At 35.8% G+C, this 16,871-nt stretch overlaps 1 non-coding gene across 1 annotated transcript in view; it reads right to left on the reverse strand.

Annotated features, from left to right (window-relative positions):
- LOC132693223 (uncharacterized) overlaps positions 1-16,631 on the reverse strand; it is a 57,323-nt gene extending 40,692 nt beyond the window's left edge. The window contains exon 1 of the transcript XR_014137553.1: positions 16,526-16,631. This is a non-coding gene — a transcript (uncharacterized LOC132693223). The remainder of the gene's footprint in view (positions 1-16,525) is intronic.
- Between the last annotated feature and the right edge of the window lie 240 nt (positions 16,632-16,871).

Genomic DNA, 16,871 nt, shown 5'->3' on the forward strand with positions numbered 1-16,871 from the left:
TGAAAGTATTCACCAGAGGCAGAACAAAGGAGATAGAAGTTTACTGAATACACCCAAGGGAGCAGAAGGCAGGGCAGCAAAGGAGATACTGTGCACAAGGAGGCAGTGGGTGGGGGCTAATTTTAAAGGGGAAAGATGAAGAGGTATGGTGACTTATGAAATTTTCCCTTTTTTAGTAACTGTGCCTGGTTGTAAGTAGCCTATTGCTTAGTTAGGGCTTATGGAATATTTGAGGTGGCTTGCCTGATGGGTCTGTCTGTATTCAGCCAGGTAGTCACAGTGGGCCCTTTTGCCTTGATCAAGTCTCCATTGCTCAAGCCTGTTGTCTAAAAGTGGCCTCTGCATTTTTGTCTTTCTTTTTTTATTATTAATGCAAAGTGGTTATCAATATACAGCTCCAAATCTTTCAGAGGATCAGGAGAGTGTGTAAACAAAAAGATTTAAAAAATTTATCTTCTATCCACAAGTTTCTGCTTCTTTGTCATACTTCTAAAAGATTCAATAAGCTAATCTAGTCCATTCTCTAGTTGGCAGACTCACTCTGACTCACCCATGTTTGATTTTTGATTTTGCATCTTAAATAATTTTTAATCATGAGTTTGCTTTAATTGTCCCAACACAAATTTAAAAATTTCTTGAGTTATAAAACTCTGTATTTCTCAAGGAAAGTCAATTCTTTTCATGAGTCTACAATAAAATATATTAATATTTGACTAATCAATGAAATTTTAATGTTTTATATAACATTTATATGACATCTGTGAATCTCCACCACTTTCTGCTACTGATTGTCTTTGTGTTGCTTCTCTATTTTGAGCCTTTAATAATAATAAACCCTCATGGATTTATTGTTCAGCTTACTCAGCCAGTAACTTTGGCACTAAAGGCTTACCAATCACCACAGGGAAACAACTGAAAGCCTTGTACACTTGTGGAATGTGATTAATACAGCACACTCCATGAAAGCCAAACTGCTAATAAAGTTGGCATTATGCAGTAATGTACAAATCTATTTATTGCAACATAGCCTTTCACATTTTAGATTGAGACAGAGGCTGCTGATGCCAGTGGAATTGGCTTGAGAAACTCATTGAAGTTAGAAGGATTAAACACTAATTATTGGAAGGAAATGGAAAAGATTCATCATAATCACTTGCTGATATCCCTGCTTTAACAATACTTTTTTTCTCTTAATTTAAATATCTATCTATCTATCTATCTATCTATCTATCTATCTATCTATGTCTGTCTATCTATCTATCTATCTATCTATCTATCTATATGTAACATAAAGTTACGCTTTTATGTATGAAGAATTTTCTAGTGACTTACAAATAAGTGTGTCCTTTCCTCAATGACCTGTTTGAAAACTAGTTAATGTGTATTACATTAGCTGACCTTTCACATATTTAGTTCTAAAGAAATTACAGTTATAATTTACTATCTCATCCTCTCCCAATTCTCCTATGATATCACTGTACCAATTACATTATGCACTCTCATATTAGGGCTATGATCAACCGAACCTTTTTTCCTCTCCCTATCAATGTCCACTTGCTTCTCAAATGACAATGAGAAGAAAGTAAGAGAAAGAGACAGAATGGCAGAGAGAGTGAGAGAATGACTTCTACTTCTGCCCATTAACGATTTACTTCTATAAAATCTGCCATTTGGCTACAAGGAAATGGAGAAAATAAAACAAACCAAAAAAACTTAAGCAAAGGTTTTTAGACATTGGACAGTAGGCAGTGAGGGGCTAGAATCCCTGACACAAAGGAGACAATGAAGTATGCCCTGTTATTTCATCAGTATCAGTCTCCAAATTAGAATTCAGGGATAGAAAATTACGACAGCCTGGGCGGGGGTGGGGGTGGGGGTGAGGGGGCTTGTTGAATGAAACAGATAGAAATTAATTTGGAGAGACTGGACCTGTCAGAATTCCCAACATGAGGACTAGAGAGAAGAAAGCTACACAGAGAGGGAGGAAGAGAAAGAAAGCGCACTGGAGATTTGTAGAGGCCTTCCTGAGTCTTTGGGTGCTGACCGGTGCATATGTGAAATCACAGGATAGAACCACTGAAAAGTTGTAGGCCAAAAGGGGCTGGAAGTTAGGTTCCCCAAACTGGAGACCTGTGTCACACAGGGATTCGGTAGAGTCCTCATAAAGGTCATACCTTTGTAGAGAGAACAAAATAGCCCTAGACTAAAGACTATTCTGGATCTGCCATAGAAAAAGTCTTTCAAAAGCCTCTAAGGGGACAAAATGATCCTCAAACTGCATGACAATATACCAATCAAAATCCAAAAGTATTTTATACAATTCAACAAAATGCAGCACTCAACAATATAAAATTTCCAATGTGAGACATCTATCAAAGGTAAAATTGAAAAATATTTTGAACTGAATAAAAATGAAAACACCGAATATAAAATTTGTGGCATGTAGCTAAGGCAGGGCTTAGAGAAAACTGTAGAGAAATTAACACTCATATTAAAAGGTAATAACATTCTTACAAAGAGAGGGTGGGAGAAGGGAAGGGAAGTATTTCTTCCCTTCTTAAGAATAATAGAAAAAAAATTATCCTACCTTCTTTTCTAAAAATTTACAGTATAAAATTTAATGAAATTCTTGCCATTTGCTATGAAGACTCTTGAATGTTACCAGTATTCTTAACTGTCAATTCTAGTATTTTTATCTAAGCCACATGCATTTGGTAATCGCTGCTTTACTAGATACAATTGACCACTCTTTTTCAAAAATTTTTTCTCGGTTTTGAAACATAGCACTATTCTGGTTTCTCTTCAACTTCTTTTTTAAAGGCTGATTTCTGCTATGTTGACTATGGATGTTACTTTCTAGCATCAAATTTTTCTCCTCTATCATTAACTCTTTTAAAATATTGTGTTATCACATTTACATCCAGCTTTATATTTCCTCTCATTTTGAATATGTGAGGTCTCTCAAACAATTCTCCCAAATGTAGATTCTTTCCTATCCAACTAAAAAAATATATACTCCCAATAATTTTAAATTCAGATCATAGATCTACTGTTGGAAAGTACATTAACTGCTCTCAATATTGTGCTCTTCCTTTTCTACTTAGTAATAAAACCCTTACTTGATATTTAGCTTGGCACATGGCCACCTAGAAAAATGAATACATTTCCAAGCCTCCTTTGCATGCACATGTGGCTCACTGACTACATTCTGGCTAATGGAACATAAGTGAAAGTGGTATGCATAAATCTAGTGAGATGACATATCCTACTTCCTACTCCTTTCTGACTGGACTACAGACTGGCAGAAAACCTGTAAGATCATGAGGTCAACTTGGAAATGGAATCCAAGCATGACAGTGCAAGAAGATAGAAAAGGTCTGGGACCTTTACATTACATAACACCAAATCTTCCCTGAAGTGACCACCTCAAGAATCCTTTACTGAGAGAGAATTAACCTGCTATCAAAACTCTTATTTTAGAATTGTCTGCAATTCACAGATAAATTCAATCCTAAGAGTATTATTGTTCTCAGGTACCTTCAATGGCTGCCTATTATCCAATAAATAAAGTATAAATGTTTAGTCTGTTGTAGGTCCATCACAATATTATCTACATCTATTTTTCAAACTTTATCTTTCATGCTCCCTCTTTTGAAATTAAGCTGTTTTGATTTTGTGTGTGCACACATGTATATATTTGTATATATATATTTGGATCCTCTAAATGTGCCCTGTTAACTCACTGTTCAGTAACTGCTATTCTGTACTCTTCACAGATGTTCAAATATCAAAGACTGACTTTATCAACCTCGAAGCACCCTTCATTTACCTTTGCACAGCTCCAGTAATCTCTTTTAATTCACTGTGCATTTCTATATGTACCTCAATTAAGATACTAATATTTACTGCCTTATTTATAATTATTTGGAGATTTCTCTTTTCACAATGATCTGGCCTATGTATGTGTGGGAGTGTGTATAAATCACACATTAGAGTGGATAAAAATCATTGTACAAAAAAAGTATTTTTAAAAATTAATTAACATGTATTGAACAACTGAATTCTCAGAACAGTTCAGTTTTTCAGGCACTATTGATTATTTGCTTTTTCCTCACTGTTTCTAGTCAATAAAATAAACTCTTCTGTATTTGTCTTATATTTTGACAGGATGATATTCACTGAATTAACTTTTGACTAAAACTCATCTGAATTTTCTATTATTTCTATTGATACAGTGTCATGAACTGACTCAATTTCTTGCTGCATGATTGTCCATTATTCAAGTGAAAATATGTCACATTTTTAAAGTTTATTTATTTATTTTGGGAGAGACAGAGACAGCACAAGTGGGGGAGGGACAGAGAAACAGAGAGAGTGGGAGAGAGAGAGAATCTCAAGCAGGCTTTGAGCTGCCAGCATGGAGCCTGAAGCAGGGCTCAAACTCATGAAACTGCAAGGTCATGACCTGAGCTGAAACCAAGAATCCAAGCTTAAGTGACTGAGCCACCCAGGCCCCCCTAAAATGTGCTACTTCTAATTAATTGGTAAACTTTATTTTAGTACTAAAGTTTTCCATTTGTAAAACTAATAAATAAACAACAGGGTGAATACTAAGTAGTAGATATTAGGGTAGACTCAGAAGAAAGACTTTATTAGTAAAAATCCTCACTCTACAATTTCTAGTTATAGAGAAATACTACTTCATAGGGTTGTTTTTATTTTTTTCAATATATGAAGTTTATTGTCAAATTGGTTTCCATAGAACACCCAGTGCTCATCCCAAAAGGTGCCCTCCTCAATACCCATCACCCACACCCCCCTCCCTCCCACCCCCCATCAACTCTCAGTTTGTTCTCAGTTTTTAAGAGTCTCTTATGCTTTGGCTCTCTCCCACTCTAACCTACTTTTTTTTTTCTTCCCCTCCCCCATGGGTTTCTGTTAAGTTTCTCAGGATCCACATAAGAGTGAAACCATATGGTATCTGTCGTTCTGTGTATGGCTTATTTCACTTAGCATAACACTCTCCAGTTCCATCCGTGTTGCTACAAAGGGCCATATTTCATTCTTTCTCATTGCCACCTAGTACTCCATTGTGTATATAAACCACAAATTTTTATCCATTCATCAGTTGATGGACATTTAGGCTCTTTCCATAATTTAGCTATTGTTGAGAGTGCTGCTGTAAACATTGGGGTACAAGTGCCTATAGGGTTGTTTTTAAACAATAGATTATTCATAGGATGCTATGTAATTTAATATTTTAAGCAGTTATATGATTAAATTTAAATTATACATTGTCTCTAAAATTCATGGAAAGTATCTAGCCCAGATTTAGGATTCAAGAAGTAGTTACTATTGGTTTTGGTGACACTAAATAGTTTGAAAAGTATAAAAACATCTTTAGTAGAATATTAAAACTTTTCGCATCCCCATTATCCTTTGATATTTTTTCTTCATAGCTTAATGCATTTAAATTCAGTGCTTATTTTGAGGAAATCATAAAATTAACTACGGATTAAAAAAAATAAGTAATAACAAAATTATTTTATGTATCCTATTAATTTGATGTATAGGTAACCTTCTCCATGTAATTAAGTAATCTCCAAACTTCAAATCTGCAAACTTCATTTATTGTGATTATTATACTTCTCAAAAAAATTTACATTTCATAGATTTTATTAAAAATATGAGAATATCTAGGAGCTCCTGGGTGGCTCAGTCAGTTAAGCATCCGATTCTTGATTTCAGCTCAGGTCATGGTCTCACGGTTTGTGAGTTTGAGTTCCATGTGGGGCTCTGCCCTGACAGTGCAGAACTTGCTTGGGATTCTCTGTCTCTCCCTATCTCTGTCTCTCCCCCCACTCTCAAAATAAATAAACATTTTTTAATATTAAAATATCTCTAAACTCTAAGTTATTTTCTAAATTAAAAATTATTTAATCCTTCTTATTCTATTGTTGGAAGGAAAAATATTGGTGTGGTCAAATGCTATGAAATAGAATCCACTAAAAACTTACAGTTGGACAATAAACTTTAGTTATAGCCATTACAATACAATGTTTTAACTGACAGTTATTCTAGGTAACAAGAAATGGAAAATTATTAAATTTAGTGGCATTATATTTATTGACTTCATGCCATCTTTAAAAATCAATTTGTAGAGGATGACTGTTCATTGTAAAACGTGAATGCACTAAAATGGAAATATTTGATGTGCAGAAAAATTATATAATCAGCATCAGGAAAAAATTTAAAATTTCTGAAAAATTACATTTAGCATTAAATTAATACATATTACTATTTAATATAATATAGTAGTTAATGTATTTCCAAACCTGATACATAGAGGAAACAGGGACGTGTTCCTAGCACCTGGAAGTGCAATTCCTTTCTGACTTTCTGCCTAGAAACTGCAGAATCAAAGCCAGCACATAATACATCTTGTTACAAGTTTATCAAGTGACAAAGAATGAAATAGCAGCTTCTAACTAGGCAATAGTAGGCTGTAAAATAAATGATGGTATCATATTTTAAGAAACTATCTGAATCAAATTGACAGTGTCTTAACCGAACAGTGTTCACCTGAGCACCCTCCAACAGAGAGAATTCCAATGCTTACAGACTTCCAGATTCAAAATCCTGGACAGCCTTGTTTCCCTTTTATGCAAACTGCATTTATAAGCATTATAATGTATAATGTATTACTAAATTTTGAGACAGCCAATTTACAGTCTGTTCAGTAGAATACAATCTGTGAGTGCAATATTTTTGCCTGTTTTAACTGCCGTATTCTGTGTCCAGACTAGAGTCTGACCTCCATTATGCTCTCAGTGGATATGTGTTGACTGTTGACTGATTGAAGAAAGAGTTCCATACATATGTCAAGGGTGGTTGATTGTTTTTACAAGGATACACTGATATACTTTCATTAATATTTCAGTTTGGTTAATAACACTGCTCAATAGCCATGGCATCTGACAAAGGTGACATAGAAATGTGCCCTTATGCTAAATAGCTAAATAAGCATTTTTTTCAAACTCTCAGAACCAAGAGTTAAAAGGATCCCTAAATAATGCCAAAACTATAAAAAATGAAAGCTTCTGAGGTCTGGGCTTATCATAAGTAAAGAAATGAAAACTATAATAATGGATAATACTTCTCAAATTTTAGTTTGGCAAATACTTAAAATATTAATAATAATAATGGTGAGGATGTGAGTAAACCGGTTTTCTCTTTGCCTGTAGTTATGAATTTAATGAGTACAACTTTCTGAATATGTTTCATAGTAACTTTATATATATATATGTGTGTATATATGTATATACGTGTGTGTGTGTGTATACACGTATATACAGTAAGATATTGATTACAACACATATGTTACATTAAAATTTGTAACAAAACCAGTAATTTCAACTTCATTCATTACATACCTATAACAAAGTATTAAACGTCTAGGAGAAAACAGTGTGGGAAATATGTGTGTGGTTACCTGGAAAGGAAAAATAAAGTTTCAGAAAAATATATGTATCATAATCCTTTTTGGGAAAATATATGTGTACATGCATAAAAAGTACATGCACATGTATATGTATATATTCATATTTTATATATATATGTGTGTGTGGATACAGATGAATGTGTAAGATATGTGTGCATATATGAACATATATATATATTTGCGTGTTTTTATTTACACAGGTGCTCTTAGAAAGCTGTTACCTGGAAATTGAATGAGGAAAGATATGCATATAGGTTATTTTTACAAAAAAAACCCCGATTATAAAGGAAATACTTTAAATTAAAAAAAAACTGACTTGAATATGAAGTCTGTTTAGGAAAATCAGAGCAAAGAAAAGACAGCATCAATTTATCAACTACTTGACTATTTTATGTTGGTTGGCCTGACCTGATCAAAATAGAAAAAGATTGAAAAAATATGTATAAATAAAATTGTACTTTTGTACATATTCCATTTGTACATTTTGTTCATACTTCCATTTGAATCTCCACAAAGTCAATTGTAAAAATAATAGTTTTACTTAAGAAGTAAAGGGAACTTGTTTGGTGTCCATATTCTTTCCATTTTTCTTATTTTAAACAATCTCAAACTTACAGAAAAATTCAAAGTCCAGTAAAATAAGTCTCTTTTGAAGTACTTAAAAGTATTTGCTGATCTGATGTCTTATCTTTTTTCTTACTTCAGTATGTATTTCTTACAAACAGGGACATTTTCCTGTGTAACTAAATACACTGTCAAAATCAGCTAATTAACATAAATACCATCTGATCCTAGAATGAACTTATGTCTCAGTAATGCCTTTGAGAGGAAAAGGTTCCAACTGAGGATTATAGCACACATTGCTGGCTTGTCTCTTCACTTTAATTCAGTCTGGGTGGATTCTTCAGGCTTTTCTCAGTTTTTTTTTTTTAAATTTTTTTTTCAACGTTTTTTATTTATTTTTGGGACAGAGAGAGACAGAGCATGAACGGGGGAGGGGCAGAGAGAGAGGGAGACACAGAATCGGAAACAGGCTCCAGGCTCCGAGCCATCAGCCCAGAGCCTGACGCGGGGCTCGAACCCACAGACCGCGAGATCGTGACCTGGCTGAAGTCGGATGCTTAACCGACTGCGCCACCCAGGCGCCCCTTTTCTCAGTTTTTCTGACCTCGGTATTTTGAAGATTATAGGCTATTTTTTACAATGCTCTTCAAATCACATTTGCCTGATGTTTCATCATGACTAAGTCAAAGTTATGTAGTTTAGATAGGAATATGAGAGGAACAGTATTCCAAATGTTGCTGTATCCTCATTGCATCCTATGGGTTTGCACAATATTTCAATTTGCCTGTTACTGATGAACTTCATCCTGCTAACATTATTAAGGTACTTATTGTCTGTTAGACTTCTCCAGTATACAGTTATGCCACCCCATCACAATAACCATTTTTCTGGGAGATGCTTTGAAATTATGTAATTCTCCACACTTAATTAAAAATTTCAATTCTTTCAACAATTTATATCTATATGTGGTTATGATTTCCCAATTTATTTAATGCATTATTTTGTGTTACAATCTTAATTTATTTTGATGCTCAAACCGTTTCACATTTTTGGACAGGGAAATTCTATTATTTTGTGTTCTTTTATACTATTCTCCTTTGTTAAGCATTACCATTCTTTCTGGCAGAAGATATTCTATGTTCTTTTTTACTTTCTTTGCCTCAGTCCATGTACCAGCAATTTCACTGAGTAGCTGTTTTGTTTTTGTTTTGAGGAAAAATGTTAAGTAGAAACCAAGGTACACGTACTAGATGTGCTGATTTTTGTGTGTGTGTGTGTGTAATTTTTTTTTTATTTTTTTAATTTTTTTTTTAATATATGAAATTTATTGTCAAATTGGTTTCCATACAACACCCAGTGTTCATCCCAAAAGGTGCCCTCCTAGATGTGCTGATTTTTATTCCATGGCCTAAGCCATCTCAGTGAACATAACTAGGCTGTACATGTATGCATTCATACACACATATATACATCTGTGTTAACATCTATATTTATTTCTACATCTATCTCTGTATATTAAAAGCCATGAATTTACACTGAAATACTCCATTTAGATACAAAGTACAAGGTTCATTCTAGTTTTTCCTCTTTCTGAGTTTCTCCTCCCAAAGCAGTTTTCCTCACTGCATATGGTTTTCAGCTCTCCATGCTAGGATGTCCTCAGCCCTTTAGAGCTGTCATCCCACAACGGAGTTCCTCTCTCTGTGAAAAGCACCCTGAGATTTGCTTGGTCTCCAACACCCCATACAGAGATGCCCCCATGCATGGATGACCACATTTATGCCCTGGTAGCCCATGTTTACAGTTACTTTCCTCATTGCAATCGGCTCTGTTTGCCTCCTATGTGAATGCCCTACTCACTCTACTTACTCTCTCTTATTGAGCATCCCTTACTGATTCAGCCTATTGCATGGTTGCCCAGCTTACCTTTTTTGGCTCTGATTCTAAATGTCATGACCTCCACTGATCAGACTCTGGCATCCAATGCCAGCCTACTCCTCTGTATCTATATGCTCTGCTGTTCCTTGCTTTCATTGTAACTTCCCTAGCCTGGCCTCCTCTGCTCTCCTGGATGTCAGAGCCCATCTAGGCTCTGACATTGAACTCTTATTTATTGAATGGGTTTAATTTTTGGAAGGACGCAATTTCTAAACGCATACAATAGAATGGTCATTCTATAAGAATTCATATTAGCAATCAGAAGAAAATGTTTGCTCCGAAATAAATATTATTGATATAGTTTAGATTATGATTAGCTACAAAGAGTGAATGTCCTGTTCCCTTTCATCTTAGCATTTTGACACACATATTCTGTCTGAGGACCTTAGTTCCTCTTTTTGGACTACCAGATTAGAGAGTGAAATCAAGCCTGTGGGTAAATCAGTTTTTGTGCACTGTTGAATACAAAATAGTCCATGGTATGTGATAAATTGTAATGTAAAGTTGAATTATTAATGCACACAAAAATGACATCCTGCTGCATTAAATCTGTGTTCACTCCAGAACAATTAACTTGCCCTTTGCTTGTCAGATTCAAGAAGAGAGTACCAGCTTGCAGTCGGTAAAAAATATTCCAAAATAACAATGGACTACATTGGTGATCTGTATGGATGGCCAGATGGCCTCAAATATTTTCTCAAGTAACTACACTTCCTTCATGATCAAGAAAGGAATTTTGCCACTTTTTTAACTTATATCTCAAAGGAATTATTTTTTTTCACAACCTAGATTATAAATTGTTCTAATAGACCCTGTTGTAACAGCAGGATATCTGTTTCCATGCAATTTTTCAAATATGCGCAGAGAACATGATAATATTTATAGTAAGGTAGTATACAGTAATTTGTATTCTATATAGATAGGCTATCCATAAATAGAAGTTTATATAAATATTTGATATTTCACTTTCTACATATCACCGGATTCTCAATTTGAACACCACCTTTACTTCTGCTTCTCAAGTATATTGTTTTGAATTTACTTTTCCTTTCTGAAGTAATAAATGCTGTTCGTGGAAGTTTTGCTTCAAAATGGCAATGAAATATTAATGAAAATGAAGCTCTGTATGTAGATTTATATACCATGTAGGTATCTTATTTATATTGTTCTCATAGATACACAATTTTTAAATGTTTGAAATTAATTTTAGTATCATGGTGATCACTTTTTTTTGCATTCTCACATAAACAAGTTTTAGCTACAACTGGCCTAGAAGTAGATCTAGACAACCTATTCCTGTGTATACAACCTATTCCTAAAAATAAGACATAAGAAATATAGAAATCTCTTATGCTAGATTATATAATATAAAAGAGCTTAACTGAAGTCGATGAGATGTTTTGGATTAAAAGTTCAAATTGTGGTATTTGAGCCAGCAGTATTGGCATAGCCCATGAGCTTATTAGAAATGCAAACCCATGGTTCACATCCCAAAGGACTGAATTAGAATCTCTGGGAATGGGGGTCTAGAAAATTGTTTTAATATGCTTTCCATTTTATACTGTTTAACATTAAAGTTTGAGAAACAGTAAAAATCAATCTATCTCATATCACTTAATAATGATTAAATAAATACCTAATGTAGATGAATATTTTAATATCTAAATGATATTTATTCATATATAAATTTTTAATGCTGTATCAAATATAAACCTCAATAGGGCTCCAACTTCTGGGTCTTTTGTGTGCTCTAGGTTATATAGGCATGGGGGTCATCTCTTGGGAAGATAAAAGATAATTGTCAATGATAGCATTCAGTCGTGTTGGGGGAAGTTTGGAACACATATGCTTCTCATGACCAGCAGTCTCAAAGTGTCTGGAAAGAATGTCAGTGACAGGGTGTAAAAAAATTTGGTACATCATAGTATTAGAGATGAGAGTCAAATAATTACACATAAGAATGACCCTGCTATTCTATTTTTTTTCTCAGGAGACACAAACAAATATAACCTCTTGATTAAAAAAAAAAAAAAAGCTTGTAAAATTGTGACATAAAGTTTTTAAGGATAATCTGTATATCATTTAGAAATGTTTAAAGCATTCATTAAATTTTTACATTTATCTTTTTAATGTTTTTAAAGACTTCATGTTTTTAGAGCAATTTCAGGTTCATAGCAAAATTGAGAAGGTATAGAGATTTCTCAAATACCCCCTTCTCCACACATGCATAACCTCCCACGTTAATAACATCCCCTAAGAGTGATACATTTATTACAATTGTGAATATACACTGACACATTGTAATCATTCAAAGTCTATAGTTTGCCTTAAGTTTCACTCTTGGAACCTTAAAGTTCACATTCTATGGGTCTGGACAAATATATAATGATATGTATCCATCATTATAGTATCATAAGATAATCTGATCAAAACACTGTTTTCCAAAGTTACTTAGTTCTACTCTTTTCCTCTTCATGTCTTTAAGTGAGGTATGTAACAATTAATTGTAATACAGTTAAATTAGTTTGTTGGGGACTGCAAGATTTCATCCTGGGTTTTCCTAATATCTTGGTATTTGATGTTTTACAGTTATTATGGCTGTTTGCTTGTTTTTAAAGTTTATCGAGATGTACAATCTTATGGGTTTTAGCATATACATATGCTATTTGTACCACTAAACAGTTCCATTGGCCTAATATCCGTTGGGCTACCCCTTTTTAGTCACATTATTTCTCCTTCTCTAATCCCTGATAGGTATTTTGTCTCAATGGTTTTGTTTTCCATAATCACATATTGATGGAATCATACAATATGCAGGCTTTTAGATCTTTGAAAATGCTTTTAAAATTCATCGATGTTGATGCATGAAACAACAGTTCACTTCTTTCTATTCCTGTGCAGTATTATATTGTATGAATAGACAAAGACTGTTTCCCTGCTGAAGGGGAAATGAGTTGTTTCCAGTTTCTAGCAATTTTGAATAAATCTACAAACTTCAATATACAGGCTTTTGTTTGAACATAAGTATTTGATTTGCTTGGGTAAATAGCTAGAAGTAACATAATTGGTTCCAATGGTAAACGACTTTTCAACTTTTTAAAAAACTGTCCAACTGTTTTTCAAAGTCACCATAACATTTTGCATTCTAAGCAGCAGTGAATAAGAGTTCCACTTGCCCTGCATCTTCTGTAATATTTGGTATTCTCAGATTTTTCCCCATTTGCATTTTTATTTTTATTTTAGCTATATTAATAGATTTAGAGTAGTATTTTGTGCTTTTAACTCTATTTCCTTAATGATTGATGTTGGACATCTTTTCATATGTTTGTCACCCATATTTTATTAAAGATTGTGTTATGATCTTTGACCACTCATTTTTGGAGTTGTTTTATGATTTTAAGAGTTCTTTAAATGTTACAAATACAGATCTTTATATTTTTCCTGACTAAAGAATTCTCTTTAGTTTTTATTTTAGAGCTTATTTGCTGACAGTGAATTCCTGTTTTCCTACTTCGTTTTGAAGGATATTTTTGCTAGATACAGAATTCTGGGGTGAACAGATTTTTTTTCTTACCCTGGCAATCTAAACATGTCACTCCATTGTATTCTTACTTGTGTGGTTTGTGATAAGTTTACCGTATTATGATCTTTATTCTTCTGTACATAATGAATCATTTTTGTCTCCTTTTATGTCTTCATTTTTAGAAGTCTGAATATGTTATGCCTATATGGTACCTTTGTTTCCCCCCATTTCTGTGTCTTCAGTCTTCTTATATCAGTAGTTTGTGATCTTGATTTTGGAAAAATCTGACCATTATTTCCTCAAAAATGTCTTCTACCCCATCTCTTCTCATTTCTCTTTTTAGGATTCTGATCACACCCATGCTAATTTGTTAATTGTCTTAGAACTGTAGATAATTTGTTCTGTCTTATTGACTTATTTTTTTTTTTTGATTTGTTTGGATAATTTCCAGTGGTGTGTCTTCAATTCTATTGTTTTCTCATCTATATCATGTCTTCTGATGAACCCATCAGAAATCTCTTCTTCATCCCCACATCATTGTTTTTGATTTCTAGCATTTCCATTTGCTTCTTTCATATAGTTTCCTTCCATTAGATGAAACTAACTATCTCCCCATGGAGGTGCTTACCTTTGAAATTGGAGCCCTAAATATATTAACCATAGTTATTTTAAATTCCTTAAGTGTTTAAACATCGGTGTTGTAATTGGTTCTTGTTTACATTGTGTTTTTGCTTTTTGTATGCCTTATAACGTTGTTCTTGTTGAAATTCAACATGTTTTGCAAAATGGTAAATATTGAGATAAATACTTTTCTACTTCTAGATGAGCTCATTCTTTCTTCAGCTGTCTTTAATGTGGGGATTTGTGTTAATCTAGTCAGGAATTGACTGAGCTTTAAATATTTGTTTCTGTGGTCACTCTCAGTGCCCCACAGTGATACCTTACATTTCTATAGTGGCATCTTGTATCTATGATGTGGGATAATATATCAGAGGATTTATCTCAGTTAATGCTCTCTGCATTCCTTTGGGTCTCTCCCCTACATGTTAGGTCTGCCCTTTGTATTTCTTTGCAAAAGAAGCTCTTGCAGAAATTTTTAGTTGTTTTCATTCTTTTACTTGATTCTTATTAGTGTGGCAGTGAGGACACTCTCATATGAAAAACCTCAGTCTTGGGTAGGCACTGTGAAAATAGGTAAAAGTCTAGGAGCACCCCTCTCCCCCCCGGTCTTTTTGTCCCTACTCCAAACTAATGCAAGGCTGGGTCTAATATCCCTGCTCTTCCCCAGGAATAGATATTTTTTCCCCTTGTTTGTCTCTCCCAGCAGCAATGGGTTTCCATGAGTACTCTACGTTTACAGTTTTTATGTACTTTGTTTTGTTTGTTTACTCCCTGCAGATTAAGGTTTGTGTTCTATAAAGGTGTTCTTTGTGAAGTTTCTGCAGGGCCTTCTGTCCTCCTCTCCCAGCCAGCACCATAGGGAACTGTCTCTGATTCTTTCCATCTTCCCCATGAGTGAGTGGTAGGGGTCCTGGAGAAAAAGTGAGAGGGTGTTTACTGCCCTGTATCTTCATGCCCTTAAGGGTTTTATACCTTTATGCTACTCCACATTCATCCTTAGCAATTTGTTAAAAATTTTCTAACCAAAACTTCTTATGGATGAATATGGTATCTGGTGACACACACCCAAGGTAAGCAAATGCTCAGGTTCTATTCTTTCCTGCAGACTGTTGGGGAAGGTCATTGAAAAAATGCAACCTCCAGTTGACTCATGAACTGGACCCAGGCACTCCAAGGCTCCTCACTTTCTCTCCTGTCCTTGGGATGTGAGTTCTCCTTGCCTTTCCCACTCCCATAGGTTGCTCCAAGGACATAGCCTTGAGAGAGAGATGTAGTGTGAATAGCTGCATGACATACATAACTGAATCCAGTTAAGGCCTTCATATAAACTAAGATTTGGTGAACGGTGCAAGGATCTGCTTGCTGCCACCCAAGACAAGTCTCCTATGTAACTTCCCTTTGCTTATTAAAACTGCCATCTACTAACTAGTAACTGACCTGCCTGTTTCTTAGGTCTCTCCCTGCCCTCTGAGTACAGGGGCTGGTTTCAGATTACACCTGGGGAGGTCCTGTTACAACCAACACAGATTTCCATCTAAAAGTTATATTTTACAGTCACATAGGTCTTATTCGAAACTATGTTTAAGAAAAAAAAGTGTTTTCTTTTGTTTTTGCTCTTGTTTTTGTTTTGCTTTTTTTTCAGTGTGTGGATTTAACGTCAAGGATTGAAATGGGGCATCCCAGCGACTGCTTCTGCTTTTCCAGCAGCAAGGGGGCCACCTATATCTGGGATGAGGTGGGGGTGGCGACTGAGTGGAAGGCTGGAGTGGTGGCAGGGAGCTGCTGGGTCAGAGAGATATCCAGGTAGCCCCAGACACACGGATTGCTGGACAGCATGAAGATCTTTTCCAACTAGTCATCAGGAATACCGTGTGGTACTGAGGCTGCGGTGTCTCCAGGAGTCCTCTCAGGACCTTTGGTAAGCGCCTTCACGTGGATGCTCTCCCCTCTTCCCTAGCCTTCTGAGGAGCTTGCCCACAGCCAACAGGGATGTGAGCTGGCCACTGCCCCACTGAGCCCCACCCACTATCCCTGCCTGTTGCTTCTTTCATCCTGTTCTGGCCGAGAAGCCTGGGATAGACGGAAGGGCTTCTCTTCTTTTTCCTTCCATTGGGGCTTAGTCCCGTGGGCAAAGACTGGCTCAGGCTGAGCCGGCAGGGGCAGTCTTGGCACCAATCTCAGTGCTCAGTAGTTGAATGTAATTGGACTTGGGCAGCAGCTGCAAGGGGCAGGCAGGGTTGGCCAGGGGCTGCGAATATGAGGCTGAGACCCATGGTCCTGAAGTCTTCTCAAAGTGGGGTTTGGAGGTAAGAAAGTAAGAAGGACACAGACAGACAAATACAACGAGGGGGCAGGGAAACTTGTGCACATGAACTTACCTGGAGGTGTCCGAGTACTGAAAGCCCAGCCGTCCACCAGCCTCTGTTTGCAGGCCTCGGCTGCCAAAAATGTAGGCGATGGGCCGGGGCTGCTTTTGCGACCTTGTGCGGCAGTGGCGTGAAGACTCGCCGGCCTCTGGAGCGATTCACTGCACGTAAAGTACATCACGGGGGGGCCAGGAGGGGCCCACAGACGCCGTTCAGGAGGAGGGCTCAGGCACGTTCGGGCTCTTCCGGTTCCTGCCGAAAGTCTGGTCCAGCGCCTACTCCTCGGGGTTGAAAGAACCTGCTCGGCTTTTTTCTTCATCGTTTTGATGTGTGTGGCCTCCCTGGGCTTGTAGAAGCT

This window comes from Panthera onca, chromosome B1 (assembly GCF_046562875.1).
Source record: "Panthera onca isolate mPanOnc1 chromosome B1, mPanOnc1 haplotype 2, whole genome shotgun sequence".
Taxonomy (NCBI): Eukaryota; Metazoa; Chordata; class Mammalia; order Carnivora; family Felidae; genus Panthera; species Panthera onca.